The following is a 16,031-nucleotide window of genomic DNA, read 5'->3' as shown; positions in this document are numbered from 1 at the left end:
ACCAGCCTTCTGGGATTAACCCAATTCCCTTTATCTTTGCCTATGGTGATAGAAAAATCCAATTCCTTTTGGCAAGTCACTACTGAATCTATTTTACTATTGTTTCTGATGGTGCATTCTGGATCATAACAGGTTTGTTATCACGGTGGGACACGTTTTGGATTCACAGAAACTGCAGTATTTGCAACCTGATTCTGGCTCACTATGTTGTTCTGATAATGATCACACTGTAGTGTGTTCTGAATAGGGCCACTCATCTTAGGTTATTTGGTGTCCCGGTTAACTATCAAGCAGTTATTAGCAAGGCACCAATTCCAAATACAAGTATGTCCAGAATGTGAATATTCCTAAACATGCTCCCCACACAAAATATGTGTATTTTATGTAGCGTATCTTCACACACCCACTGGCCGATATTTTACGGTTGCTCTTGCCCATGGGAATCTTACAGTTCTACCATGGATTCTCCAGCAGTGGAAGGTGCAAATAACGGGAAACCCCATCGACAGCAGCGGGACCATCACCAATTGCGGCCACCACAAATCACGCACGGGAGGGTGGCAGAAGGTCCCACCCTCTGTTTTCCCCTTTGGGGGAATAGTGGAGAAATATTCCCGGGCTAACTATCAGCCCGATGAGCTGCATTATGAACGCTCCTTCAATGCATTATGATCGAGGCCAGACCCGAACAGTGGCCAGGGTACCAGACCAAAACCCCAATATTTAAGTTTATTTGTAAGACTGTGTGGAAAGAATGATTCGCTCCAGGAGAGACTGCATGAAGAAACAGGGCTTTGGTATTTTTAAAACTGCAATATTAAACTTTTTAACTTCACACCTGAAAGGAACAGCTTACAATTACACCTTAAATACTATTCAATTTTCCATTAAACAACCAGAAAAGAAACATATAGCTCTCAATCTGTCTTACTGTGGGAAAATTCTGGACTCAGCATAAGGCTGATCAGGATTTTCATAGAATTTACAGTGCAGAAGGAGGCCATTCAGCCCATCGAGTCTGCACTGGCTCTTGGAAAGAGCACCCTACCCAAGTCCACACCACCACCCTATCCCCATAACCCAGCAACCCCACCCAATACTAAGGGCAATTTTGGACACTAAGGGCAATTTATCATGTCCGATCCACCTAACCTGCAGATCTTTGGACTGTGGGAGGAAACTGGAGCACCCGGAGGAAACCCAGGCACATACGGGGAGAACGTGCAGACTCCGCACAGACAGTGACCCAAGCCGGGAATCGAACCTGGGACCCTGGAGATGTGAAGCAATTGTGCTCACCACTATGCTACCGTGCTGCCCATTTAACTCCTCTCTCCAAAGGTTCTCCAGAAAACTGCCTCTCTTAAGCATTTCAAAATCTCCCTCTGCGTTCCTTGGCTCCACCCAGCAATGATCACATCACCCCAAGCTGAAACTCCAAATTATTCCAGTAGGCTGCAAAGCACATTAACTCCCAAGGGACTTTCCCAGTCAAACCACAGTCCATTAGTCCAGATTGAAAAACAGATTCCTTTGTCAATTTCACCTTCTGGCTGCTAAAAACACGCAGATCCTGCAAAATAGCATGATTTTTTAAAAAAACATGACCACTGCAGTCAAGCAAACTCAAACCCCAGGCTGTTAACCGTTAAATTGTCCAATTCTTAGAATCAAATATTCCCAAAGTCTTCCAGTTGTCACATACGGTCAACACGTCCTGGCGTGTAGTCCAGAGGTTGGATCGCTCCCACTGTGCCACAAGGCCTCCAAACAAAATAAAACAATTTATTTGCATTGACTCTTAATTAATTACACAGAAATGTGTAATTAATTCATAGAACATACCGTGCTGAAGGAGGCCATTCGGCCCATCGAGTCTGCACCGACCCACTTAAGCCCTCACTTCCACCCTATCCCCGTAACCCAATTACTTAACCCAATTACTCCTCCTAACCTTTTTGGACACTAAGGGCAATTTAGCATGGGCAATCCACTGGACTGTGGGAGGAAACCGGAGCACCCGGAGGAAACCCACGCAAACATGGGGAGAACGTGCAGACTCCGCACAGACAGTGACCCAGTTGGGAATCGAATCTGCGACCCTGGCGCTGTGAAGCCACAGTGCTAACCACTTGTGCTACCGCGATGCCCTACTGTGCTACCGTGCTGTGACAATTCCTGTCGGTATGGCAGAAAAAAACTGCACTGTATGCTTTCTAGCAAACATTTAAAGCATTACGAATGAATCCTGCAAAAACAAATGTTGAGGGTTTGTTCCAGGCAGAATCAGAGTTCCCAACTACCGGGCACTTCTCACTCTTTGCAGCCAAATCCCCTTCCCACAGGGCAATGCCAGATGTTGGTTATAATCCATACTCTGGCAGGAAACTATAAACATTACTGTATGAAAAGTTTACTTTTTTATATCAATGTGGACATTGCCTGAGACCTGCCCCCCGATGCTCCACCCCCGACAGGCCGAGATTCCGACGGCGTCGGTCGCATGTGGTCTCACCCATCGGAAAATCAGCGTGGCAGCTACGGACTCAGTCTAGCGCCGCCAGTCAGGGGAAGGCCGATCTGCGGGCAAGGGGATGTTATTAGGGCTGGGGGCACTGTGGGGGGGGTGGTCTGTTGCGCACAAGCCGGCCAAAAGGGGGGCACTATTTTGCTTGCCTCTGCCATGAAGCTGCCGTTGGCGGCCACGGACCCAGCAATTCTCCAGGCCATCTCGGCAGCTGGAGCCGGGTTCTCTACGCTGCCGTCCTTCTAGCCCCCAGGCAAACGGAGGATTGGAGGCCGTTTTACGCCATTTTATCTGGCGTAAAACGCTACCATTCCCACGCCAGCATGGGGACATAGCCTCAGAATAGGAGAATACAGCCCAATATGTTCCCTTGCTTATTCTGAAATACCACTGGCAGATGCCTACACCTCTTTTAGGGGAACCATTGCTGATTCCTGCCATCTGAGGCATGACCAGATGCAAGTGCTTATAATTCCTTCTGGTTGTTAACCATTCTACACTTGTCGTACTTAATCCCTTTATAGCCATTACCATTGAGGGATCACCACCATAATTATCTCTAATCTCCCATTCACCTATCGAGCTGAATTCAAAGCGGATAGGCTCGCAAGAATAAATCTTATCAAGAAACACTGGGTGAGTGCGGGAAAGTGGAAGACGCACAACTACGGTATGTATTGTGGTTCTGAGAATGTTTTTCAGACATTGATATCATTGAAATCAATAGCAATGTGAGCACATATGTTCAAGTTCATCTCCGGAGATATTCCCACAGGATGTTAGAGGACATGGTGTTATGTGAAGGAGGAGGCAGATGCTCGGTCTGTCAGTACCTGTTATGGATATGGGTATATGGGCTCTATTCAACAGAAACTCAACTGGACGAGTCACGTTGCTGCTGTGGATACTTCATCAGATGATAAGGGTTGGGTATTCTGTGGCGAGCGGACCACCTACCAACTCCCCAAAGCCTCTCCAACTCAGATTGAATGCTCTCCACCCTCCGTACCTCAAACAACACACAAGAGACGCAACACCATCCAGGAAAAGCATTTTTCTCGATCACCACACCATCCACTGACTTAAGTAACTGTTCCCTCCAACAGCAGTGCGTCTAGGCTGCTACGCACACCATCTCCAGAATGCACTGCAGCAAGTTGCCACGGCTTCTCCAGCAGCACCTCCCAAACACGCGACCTTCATCACCTAGAACAACAAAGGCAGGAGGCGTATCGGGAACCCCATCACTTTCATGGTCCCACTTCAAGTCGCACAACACCCTGATCTTGTTGCTGAGTCAAATCCCTGGGACTCACGATTTAATGATGCTGTGGGTACCTTTACTATATGGACTGCAGCAGTTCAAGACACCTTCTTAACTAGAGATCATCAGTAAATACCTGTCTAGCTGCCAACTGCAACATTCAAAGTGTGAATAAAATAAGATAAACAGCATCGGAAGTAAGTATTTGTGGGGAAGAAACTACATTAGGGAAAGTAGGAAATTAGTGAACACTTAAGGAAATAATGGGTGCATTGAGCAGTAATTAAGGGCCAAAGTGCAGTAACGGCAGTGAAGATAGTGGGGGAAGTGATCACTTGAGGTATTGAGGCCTACAGGTGAAGACATTGGGCGTGATCTAACTGGAATTGCTCCAAATGTGGTAGTGAGTGGAAAATGCTGGGAGTTTTCCGGCAGCCGATATTTTACATAGAATTTACAGTGCAGAAGGAGGCCATTCGGCCCATCGAGTCTGCACTGGCTCTTGGAAAGAGCAGCCTACCTAAGATCAACACCTCCACCCTATCCCCATAACCCAGTAACCCCACCCAACACTAAGGGCAATTTTGGACACTACGGGCAATTTATCATGGCCAATCCACCTAACCTGCACATCTTTGGGCTGTGGGAGGAAACCGGAGCACCCGGAGGAAACCCACGCACACATGGGGAGGATGTGCAGACTTCGCACAGACAGTGACCCAAGCCGGAATCGAACCTGGGACCCTGGAGCTGTGAAGCATTTGTGCTATCCACAATGCTACCGTGCTGCCCCATGGCAAAGCCGTTGTTAGTATTTAACGTTGATTGGTCCACTTAATGTGCTTCACACCACAAATGAGTGCCCCGCCGGCTGATTCCCTGGGACCATGCCCGGCAGAGCCCCCCCCTCTTAACAAGGGACAGCAGCACTTAAACCGATCCCGCAGCAAACCTCACACAGCACACCACCATGGAGGCTAGCTCCAAAATTCGGAGATGCCGACTTGGCCAGACTGTTGGGCGCAGTGGAGTCCAAACGGGGTGCCCTGTTCCCCCAAGGGGCTCGGAGGGTCAGCCACAGGGCAGCCAGTGCGCCTGGGAGGAAGTGGCAGCAGCCGTCAGCTCGGGAAGGACCGCCACTCAGTGCCGCAAGAAGCTAAACGACCTCCACCGGGCTGCACGGGTGAGTTGGCACAGGTCCCCAATGTGTCTAAATCTCCTTGAAACCACCTTGCATATTCTCACAACACACGTTCCTACTAAGCTTTATGCCATTTGCAAACTTGTAAATATTCCATTTAGTCCCCATATCCAAATCCTCGAAATATATTGTGAACAGCTGGGGTCCAAGTACTGATCCTTGCGATACCCCACTAGTCACCGCCAACCAACGTGAGAATAACCCGCTTATACCTACTCTGTGTTGTCTATCAGTTAACCAATGCCTAAATAATCCATGCCATATATTACCACCTATCCCATGCTCTTTAATTTTTCTAGCCAACCTCCTATGGGGGACTTTATCAAAACCCTTCTGAAGATCCAAGTATGCTATGTCCACCAAGTCCCCTTTATGTTAGTAACATCCTCAAAAAACTTCGACAGGTTCATCAAACATGATTTCCCATTCAAAAATCCATGTCGACTATAAGCAATTAGATCATTAATTGGACCAAGCGTCCATTTTTATCACATCCTTTGGGATAGATTCTGGCATTTTCCCTTTTACTAATGTAAGACTCACAGGTCGGTAGTTCCCTATTTTCTCTCTATCTCCTTTCTGAAGTAGTGGAGTGACATTTGCTACCTTCCAATCTTCAGGAGCAATTCAAGCAGTTAATGCAAAGGGATTTGTATTCAATTGCTGTCAGAAGAGTCGCACAGAGACAATGGGTAGAATGACCTTGCTGTCTTGGACATGGTTCGATTTAACCACTGAAATGGAAGGGACAGGAACATTTTTGGTCAAATATCGTTTTCACACATTAGTCTCAGATTTGTAGCCAGCAGGCGAACTTCCAGTGGCGATATGTAGAGAGCAGTTGCATATGAGGTGGCTCCCGCCAGACAACTTTGACTTGAGCCCTTTTTGCCCGGTATTCAGAGGAGATCTGGGGTGGAATTTGGTCAATTGGATGTGTTGAGAATCCCTCGCTAATAGCCCAAACGCGAGTTCTGTTTGGGTGGAGGACTCCAGTTCCGCCCAGTGCTTCATTCTGGTGGAATGACTGTGGAGTTTTTGCACTTAAAAAAGATCAAGTATATCATGAGGGGGTCAGCAGAAGGGCTCTACTTGAGACTGCAGTCTTTCACTTTTTACTTCAGAGAGTTGGTCTCCGCCAGATGTAAGGAGAACTTTGGGGGGGAGGGGGGGTCTAGTTTTGACCCGGTTGTTTTTCTTTCTTTTCTTAGTGTGAGGGGTCGGGGCCGGAGAGGGGGGGGGAATGGGGGGAGTTGAGTCTGGAATTGTACATGTTCTGTATTATTGGGCAGCACGGTAGCACAGTGGTTAGCACCGTGGCTCCAGAGCCGCAGGGTCCCAGGTTCGATTCCCGGCTGGGTCACTGGCTGTGCGGAGTCTGCACGTTCTCCCCGTGTGTGCGTGGGTTTCCTCCGGGTGCTCCAGTTTCCTCCCACAGTTCAAAGATGTGCAGGTTAGGTGGATTGGCCATGATAAATTGCCCTTAGTGTCCAAAATTGCCCTTAGTGTTGGGTGGTGTTAGATAATTTGGGCATTCTGAATTCTCCCTCTGTGTACCCGAACAGGAACCAGAATGTGGCGACTGGGGGCTTTTCTCAGTGACCTCATTGTAGTGTTCTTGTCAGCCTACTTGTGACAATAAAGATAAATTATTTAAAAATTATGGTTTTATGGAGTTTATGTTGAAAAAAATTCTGAAGATAAATATTTTCAAAAATAGATTTTTAGCCAGCACAACCGTTATCAATTATAATATGTATTACTGTCAACAGTTGTGATAGCAATCCTCAAAAAATTTGAATTCATTGGAGAAAAATTCAACATTCATTTTCTTGTTAGCAAGAAGCTCAATCCACTGACAGCAGTGTTAACACAGTTGTGATTAATTAAATTAAATTAAAATGCTTCCAATACCAATGGTGATGGAGGCTTTCCTTAATAAGTTTTTAAAATGCGTTTTTTTCGAAGACTCATTGTTTAGCAGTTTCAATCTCATGTCTTGGCCAGATCAGTTAAAACACATCAAACGTTTTCTGACAAATTTAAGTTCTGCAGCCTATTCTCAGATCATAAAGAAAATGGGGAAAGATTGACAATTGACAGCGTGAGAAAGTACACCTTAAGACAGCCTGTCATTCACAGGGAGTCACCTTATGTTAGGAAAGTCTGCACTTGGTCAGATGCACCATTTGCTGCAGGGTATTCCGTCAACAAATATAGCCAGAAGTAAATTTCAAGAAAAAGAAGAGCTCAAAGCAGGAAATAAGTCCTGGGGCAGCAGGGTAGCATGGTGGTTAGCATAAATGCTTCACAGCTCCAGGGTCCCAGGTTCGATTCCCGGCTGGGTCACTGTCTGTGTGGAGTCTGCACGTCCTCCCCCTGTGTGCGTGGGTTTCCTCCGGGTGCTCCGGTTTCCTCCCACAGTCCAAAGATGTGCGGGTTAGGTGGATTGGCCATGCTAAATTGCCCGTAGTGTCCTAATAAAAAAAGTAAGGTTAAGGGGGGGGGTTGTTGGGTTACGGGTATAGGGTGGATACGTGGGTTTGAGTAGGGTGATCATGGCTCGGCACAACATTGAGGGCCGAAGGGCCTGTTCTGTGCTGTACTGTTCTATGTTCTATGTTCTAAGTCGAATGACTCGGGAAAAGGGAAGTTGGACCTGCTGGCCAGAAATAGTCTGAGGCATATTCAATCGCGTTATTCTGCAACCCCTTCCCCAACACTAGCACCTCAATACTTCCTCCCTGTTACTTTCCAACTTCTCCCCCCTCCCTTAATTATTCATGGACTAATGGATGCCCACTCCAGCTTGCCAAGGTCTGGAGCATCCATTACACCCAGGCACAGGGATTCCTTCCTGTTATATTTCTTTGTTGCCGCAAAGAAAGAGTATGGAGGTGGCCACACTTTGGATTCTTGTGTAACACGATGAGAGGTTCATTATGGGTGTCGCTCAATACAGTCAAGGTCGCGATCTGCCCAAAGTCCGCACAAACACCCTGCTGATGTCACTACACATTGCATGATTCAGAACAAGCTGGCAGCTCAGAGGTCTCGGCAGCCCATCAGGAGAAGTAGGCACTAGTAAGCAGGCATAAATTTAAAATAACATTTCAGAGGGTTCAAGCAGACAGGCTCTTCAGAATGGAGAGCAAAACTCCTCTAGCAGCAGCACATGAGCCGGTAATATGTCCTTTGCTACCAGCAGCCTCCTCTTCGGGATTTAATGCCTCCCACTCCATGTGGCACCCATTACAACCTCAGGGAGGCCCACCCTCCATTGAACTGGTGGACCCCACAAGCAGCGGTGAGCTGTTTCACAGGATCCAGAATTCACCCCTGCACTTCCCCTTGACACACTGGCTGAACACGGATACTTAACTGCTAAGGATTGTTAGGAGTCAACAGGAATTGAAGATTAATGCGAGCAACGCCGGAGAAAAAGCATTGTAAAAATATCGGAGGTAGAGGAAAAGAGGTATTCAACTGGCAGCCAAGAATCAAAGAAATGGGAAACGAAGGGCTAAATTTTCCCATTCGAGTCGTGAAGCGGATGTGTAATGAACTCCAATTGGCTTTATTGGTTGGCCAATTGGAGAATGAGCTCCCTCAATGATAGCTCATTGAGGGGGCCCATATAATCACCTGTGTAGGCTTTGTGAGCCAGTCTTAAGTTGACTGGACTGCTAGCAGCACTGCTTGTAGCTGCTCCTGTAATATCGTTATTGTAAATAAATATTGGTGTGGAGACGGAACTCCTGCCTCCCGTGGATTACTACAGTGGCGACGAGGTAAACTACGAATTTTGCGGAGACCAGCTGCCGCACTCGGAGGGTAAGCCTTGCCATTTTAAAAATGCCGTTTATTGGGAGGTTAGAGGCATTCAACCCGGCTATTGAGGACTGGTCGCAGTATGTGGCGAGAATGTGTTACTTCTTCCGGGCAAATGATATAATTACGGACGAAAGGAGACGGGTTATTCTGCTGTCGGCGTGCAGACCCTCCGCTTTCGCCATTATACGTAGTCTGACTTATCCCCATGCGCCGGACATGAAAACTTTCCAAGAAGTAACGGAATTGGTGAAAGAGCACTACGACCCAAAACCACCCCTCATTTTGCGTAGGTACAGATTCTACACAGCGAAGCGGGAAGACAGGGAGTCAGTCACGAATTTCTTGACCCGCCTGAGAAGGCTGGCGGAAAAATGTGAGTTCGGCCCAACGCTAAATTAAATGCTTCGGGACCGGTTAGTGTGTGGTATAAACGACCTCACAATACAGAAACGCCTGTTGGCGGAAACGGAGCTAGACTGTAGGCAGGCGTTACAGCTCGCACTGTCACTAGAAAAGGCAGCAAGTGGGGCGCAGGAACTACAGGGCATACCGCTAGCTGAACTCTTAATGGGAAGGCGGCTGCGAACGAGGCCGAGTCTCCTTTTCCCAAATTTAACGGGGAATGTGGAGAAACAACAGGAGGCCCAACGCAGGGGGCATGATAATAGTCGGCAGCAGAGACATTTCCAGGTGGGGGCACCGGTTTGGGTCAAGAATTATAGGAATGGACCAACGTGGGTCAAAGGCACGGTAGAGTCCCAAACAGGACCCATATTCTATGAGGTTTCAATAGGAGGTAAGGTGCTGAAGAAACACCTAGACCAAATAAGGGCAGCGGAACCACACCTGGAGGCAGGCGAAGCAGGACCGCCTCAAGCTGGGATAGCCCAGACAGAAAGGATACCCACACCCCAGCCCCGAGCAATTTCTCCAGACCCCGTCATCCAGTCATCAGAGTCGGAGATGGACACACTCGACGAGGCCGCCGCGACACCTCTCCCCGAGGAGGAGGAAGAACAACTTCCAAGGAGGTCGTCAAGGAAAAGACTGGCACCTATAAGGTACACCCCGCCCACTTCGGAGAACGACCCAGCGGACGACACAGAGGTGACAGACCCAGACATGAGGAGCAGGAAGAAGCTCAGAGGAATGCCAGCTGACAGGAATTCCTTGGACCTTGGGGGGAGGGGTGTAATGAACTCCAATTGGCTTTATTGGTTGGCCAATTGGAGTATGAGCTCCCTCAATTATAGCTCATTGAGGGGGCCCATATAATCACCTGTGTAGGCTTTGTGAGCCAGTCTTAAGTTGACTGGACTGCTAGCAGCACTGTTTGTAGCTGCTCCTGTAATATCGTTATTGTAAATAAATATTGGTGTGGTGACGGAACTCCTGCCTCCCGTGGATTACTACAGGATGTCAAGCTGATTTTCTGAGCTGCGTGCCCCGTGAGGATAGCGAGGCAGCGGGCATGATTTTCCTGGAGGAGCCCAATTAGGAGGCTGCCTTCAGAAGCCCCATCTGATTAGGGACAGCAAGTAGCCTGAGGACACACAAGGGCCAAAGTGCTTGAAGTGAAGGGCAGCAAGCTGTGAAAGCTGTATTGCTGTTGAGGTGACTGGAGGAGGAGAGGGCAGCACAAGATGGTGGCACCATCCAGCTGATTGGTGGGATCACCAGCCAGTTCCTCATAGCCAACCCTATCCAGTGGATCTATCTGCAGGTGCCAAGTAATCAGTTGCAAGTATTTGCCTGCAGATGTCCTGAGGATTGCCAATTTTGGCCTTTAAAATGATCACTATATATGAGTCTCCTGGCACCCCCAACCTCCCACTCTGCTTTCACCACCTATGATGAGTTCAGCTGCAGACGCAGTGGGGTCCTGTGCGCTACAGGCAAAATTCAAAACTTTCCAAAATTGCCCGCTAATTGTCTCCATAATTACCTTAATTAGCTTCCCACCACTGACAGGCAGATGGTCACCTGCGGACACATTCCCCCTGCTCTTCATAGGAAAAGCAGGCGGTAATGGAACGGTTAGAATACCCGTATGCCAGCATTTTTCAAATGTTCCTGCCCCCTTCTAATCATGCCTCCAAAGGCGTGGAAAAAAGCCCCCCCTTGAAGTTTCTGTTCCCTTCCAAACTGGCAACAGAGGGGAGGTGTGCTCCAAGAATGGATGTGTTGTAAAGTAGCTGCCGTGTGGTTGGAGGATGGAGGTGATTATTGTAACCAGCCCCAAAGGAAGGAGTCCGCATCGAGTTGCTGGTTAAAAAGAAGGTTCATTGAAGATTTCTTACAGAGCCTTTAGTCAAAGCTACTCCTCCAAGTGAGTGCCAGCCTGTTCTGAGCTGGCTGGCTTTATACCTGGAAGTCCCCGGAGACTCCACCCCTTTCAGCGGGGGAGTGCAGATTCTCCAAGGGCTTCTGGGAAACCAGGGGCGGGATTTTCCCGCAACTGGCTGGATGGCCCGACGCCGGCGGCAAGAGGGGCGTGAACCACTCCGGCGTCAGGCCGCCTGGAAGTTGCGGAATCCGCTGCACTTCCTGCAAACCGGAGGGTTTGGCGCCACGCCAACCGGCGCCGAAGGGTGGGCCAGTGCAAGTTGGCGCATGTGCAGAACCACCAGCATGTTCTGCATGCGCAGAACCGCCGGCGTGTTTCCTGTGCATGCGCAGGGGGTTTCTTCTCCACACCAGCCATGGTGGAACCTTACAGAGACCGAAGTGGAGGGAAAACGTGCCTCCACGGCACAGGCCTGCCCGCAGATCAGTGGGCCCCACCATGGCGCCCCCCCCCCCCCCCCCCACAGGGCCGGAACCTCCCGCGTGCCCCCGAGGACTCCGGTAGCCGCCTCCAAGCCAGTCCCGCCGGGATGGACCATGTCCATTTCATGCCGGAGGGACTGGCCGAATACGGGTGGCCGCTCCACCTATCGGGGCCCGGAGAACTGCCGGGGGGCTGCTGCCAACGGCCATCGACCGGCATGGCGTGATCCCCGCCCGATAACCGGCGCTGGAGAGTTTGTAGCCGGCATCAGAGCAGCGGGGCAGGATTCACGCGGGGGTCGGAGAATCCCGATGCAGATTCCCAAATCCGTAGGCTTCAGTCGTGCCCAGGATAGTAGTATTATAATCTTTATTGTCACATGGAGGCTTACATCTGCATTGAAGTTACTGTGAAAGTCCCCTAGTCGCCACACTCCGGCACACTGTTTGGTACGCTGAGGGAGATTTCAGAATGTAAACATTACCTAACAGCACATCTTTCAGCACTTGTGAGAGGTAAGCGAAGCACATGGAGGAAACCCATGCAGACATGGGGAGAACGTGCGGACGACGCACAGAGGGTGACCCAAGCCGGGAATCGAACCTGGGATCCTGGCGCTGTGAAGCAACAGTGCTAACCACTGTGCTACCATGCCGCCCAGTGATATGTTGAAACACCCTGGAACCTGAGTCAGTGATCCTGGCTAAAATCAAGAATTCACTTTGTGGGAATTGGGCATTAATCTAGATTCTGCCACTCCATGGTACTACTGACTAACTTTACCTTCTCAAACATAAAGGGCGGAATTCTCCGCTCCCGGGAAAAATCGGGAGGGCTGTCGTGAACTCGGCCAAGTTTCACGACGGCCTCGGAGGTCGCTCCTCGCCCCCTATTCTCCCCTCCCGGCGGGGCTAGGAGCGGCGCTCCGTAACTCTCTGCCGCCAGGGCGTCGAGCCAAGAATGACGCGGCCGGCGCGCCTAATGACGTTAGCCGCGCATGCGCAGGTTGGCCGGCTCCAACCCGCGTATGCGCGGCTGACGTCACTACGCTGACAACTCGAACCCGCGCATGCGCGGTGGCCGTCTTTCCCCTCAGCCGCCCCGCAAGACGTGGCGGCTTGATCTTGCGGGGCAGCGGAGGGGAAACAGTGCGTCCGATTGAGACGCCAGCCCAACGATCGGTGGGCACCGATCGCGGGCCTGACCCCTCCCGAGCACAGTCGTGGTGTTCATTCCCCATCAGGCCCCCTACCTAATATGGAGGAGAGGAGTTGAATGCAGGTGAGTGACACCTGACATCACACTTTAGCGCTAATCAAGACTTCATCAGCTTGGTACCGTGGCAAGATAAAAAAATGGCTGCATTTCTCAGGATATGCTATATGGGGATGCAGTCAATGCCAAGAACAGCAAGGCACCAAAACCTCTGATTCAAGGATGTGATCAAAAAAGGAACGAAAGCCTTAATACCTATCACAAGTGGGAACCTTTAGCTGATGGTTGATGCATATGGGCAGGAATTTGTTACAACAGCATGTGGTTTCAGAAGCTCCAAATGTCAGCCCTGAAAACAAGGTGTCAACAGGGATCATCCTGCAGCACCAGCAAGGGACAATTCCACGTGTGACACTCGTGGCAGGCTTTGCCTCTCCAAGAAAAACTTGCTCAGCCATCAAAACATTGACCGCACCCAAGATCTGAAGTTGTATTCGCATCCTTTCTCGTATAGGGAAGGATGCCATTTGACAGCAGGTCTAACCTTTGGGCATGATGGTCTGGTTGGTCAATTGAACATCCCAATGTCACTCCTAAAAATTAAAAATTAAAAATCCTATTCATTATGAAGTGTAAACAGGCTTAAAATTAACCACAATACATAGGTTTTCATGCAAAAGTACCATCTTCAGAGAAATCCATCACTAACTTCGAACCTTTAAAATCTGGATTTCCACCAGCCCATCATTTTGTGATTTTCCTCCCTTGCAAATGATGGATGTGAATCTGCTGGCAATTTAACCCCTTCGCCCATGTGACTACTTGTTTTCAATTGCCAGGATCATTTGTGAGCAGTCAGCTGTCTTTGGATGCTTTTCTCTGGATGTTCTTGGTGGATTCATAGCATCTACAGTGCAGAAAGAGGCCATTCGGCCCATCGAGACTGCACCAGCCCTTGGAAAGATCACCCTATTTAAGTACACACTTCCACCCTATCCCCGTAACCCAGTAGTCCCACCTGACCCTTTTCTGGACACTAAGGGCAATTTAGCATGGCCAATCCACCTAACCTACACAACGTTGGACTGTGAGAGGAAACCGGAGCACCCGGAGGAAACCCGCGCAGACACGGGGAGAACGTGCCGACTCCGCAGAGTCAGTGACCCAAGCCGGGACTTGAACCCAAGTCCCTGTCGCTGTGAAGCAACAGTGCTAACCACTGTGCTATCTTGCCGCCCTAGTCTAGGGTGCGTGCAGGCACGTCCTCGTACAAGCATAATAAATTGGTTGCTTCATGAAATGCAGTGTTCCACAAAGTGAAATTAGAAATATTTGCACATCAGTATGCATCAAAGACAACATAAGTTAATTGAGCAGCTCACAGTAATTAACTAGACTCATTAATACAATCTACAGAAACTGTCAATCAAAAACTGGACTATTATCTTTGCTGGTGTCATTGCATAGGGAATATTCCACAAGCAACAGGAAAAATATTGAGCTACTTATTTGCACAGATGATCATTCTATTTATACAACAGCAGACAAAACTTCAAAACTCTTTTTGACTTCCCTACTCCTAATGTGGAGTTAGGAGCTATCTTTAGCATTTTAAACCCTGGAAGAAATTCCATCTGTCGTCAGTGTCAGCAATTCTAGCAAAAAGGCATTTCTAGCAGCAGAGGAGAATGTCTCACAGAGTGAAGCTGGTAATAAATAAATCAGTCCTGTCGGGGGAGATTTCCCGCATCCAACAACCGACAAGGCAGCTAACGTTTGCATGGTGCCTTTAACATGGTGAAAAATTCCACGGCGTTTCATGAGAATGCTTGGTCAAGATTGACTTTTTTCTTCTGCATCTGATCAGCCATCAAAGCCATCTTTTGCCACTTCCAAAACATTGCTTGCAGCTCTACTTTACTGGCCCTGGTGCCAAACCTCTCATCGTTATCTTGAAAAATGGATCCAATTACCTTTTATTACCAATTACCAATTATCCAACACCCTCTAGTTTGAGTTTGTTCCCCCCACAGGGCGAGTCACCCTGAGTCTTGCCTCGCCTCAGTGGATCTATGTTGCCCCATATCCTTTGTCTCATTCTCAGACTCCCTCCATGGGCTCACCTGCGAGGTTTCCGGTGATATGTCTCAGATTATGTCTCCCTTTTGACTCTGGGTTCTTGCTCTTTCCAAGCTCACTACCTCTCTATCAGAAGTATATCATTCAGCCAGCAGTCCGCCAATAAGTCAGAGGAGCAGAAGTAGGTGATTCAGCCCATCGAGCCTGCTCTGCCATTCAATGAAATCATGACTGATCTGACCTGATAATCCTCAACTCCAACTGATTAGAAATCTATCTCAGCCTTGGACAGGTCTAATGACCCAGCTTCTACAGTAAAGAATTCCACAGAATCACTATCCTCTGAGAGAAGAAAGTCCTCTTCATCTCTGTCGTAAATGGGTGACACCTTACTATGAGGTTATGCTCTTTGATCCTAGACTTCACTACAAGGGGAATCTCAGCATCTACCCTGTCAAGCTCCCGAAGAATCCTTATGTCTCAATCAGGCCACTGCTCATTCTTCTAAACTCCAACGAGTACAAGCCCAATCTATTCAACCTCTCCTCAAAAAAACATCCCCCCACACCCGGGATCAGCCTGGTGAACATTCTTTGGATCCTTATCCAAAATAATTACTTTGCTGTTTCTTAATTTTATGTGTTGATGGACCAGTTTTCTCAAGATTGCTTTCAGTCCCCCTTTGACTTTCCCATCTCTTCCTTTTGCATTCGCCAATCACCCTGTAAAGTGTTTTTAGACCCTCTTATACCGGATGGACACGTTAAAAATACTGAATGTTTTTGATGTTGATGCCTACGTACTTATACTCATCTGATTCCCGTGCAGATGATTTCAGCCAGCAACTGAATATTACAATGCTTAATCAGTGGGAAGTCTCTCTTGTCTGCAGTGTCTTAGCATGTAAGCCTGCTGAGGCAACAGCATTTCAATAAATATTAACACAATTTGCAGAGTTTAGCACTTGAGATTCCACCTGCGCCCACAATGCTTACGTATAAATAATGGCATTTTAAATACAAATTGCATGAGATTATTACCTGCAATATTAGTTTATATGTGTTCACATGACAGTCTTCTGTCTACTAATAGAGGCATTAACCTATTGTTCAAACACGATCTCATTTAAATCCCAGTTCTC

General features: G+C 48.4%; 1 protein-coding gene across 6 annotated transcripts in view; it reads right to left on the bottom strand.

Annotated features, from left to right (window-relative positions):
- si:ch211-26b3.4 (connector enhancer of kinase suppressor of ras 2) overlaps positions 1-16,031 on the bottom strand; it is an 824,630-nt gene that overhangs the window by 742,416 nt on the left and 66,183 nt on the right. The window lies entirely within an intron of this gene.

Source organism: Scyliorhinus canicula, chromosome 17, assembly GCF_902713615.1.
Source record: "Scyliorhinus canicula chromosome 17, sScyCan1.1, whole genome shotgun sequence".
Classification (NCBI taxonomy): domain Eukaryota; kingdom Metazoa; phylum Chordata; class Chondrichthyes; order Carcharhiniformes; family Scyliorhinidae; genus Scyliorhinus; species Scyliorhinus canicula.
Note: the sequence above shows the minus strand (reverse complement) of the source record. Positions and strands in the feature narration are given on the sequence as shown.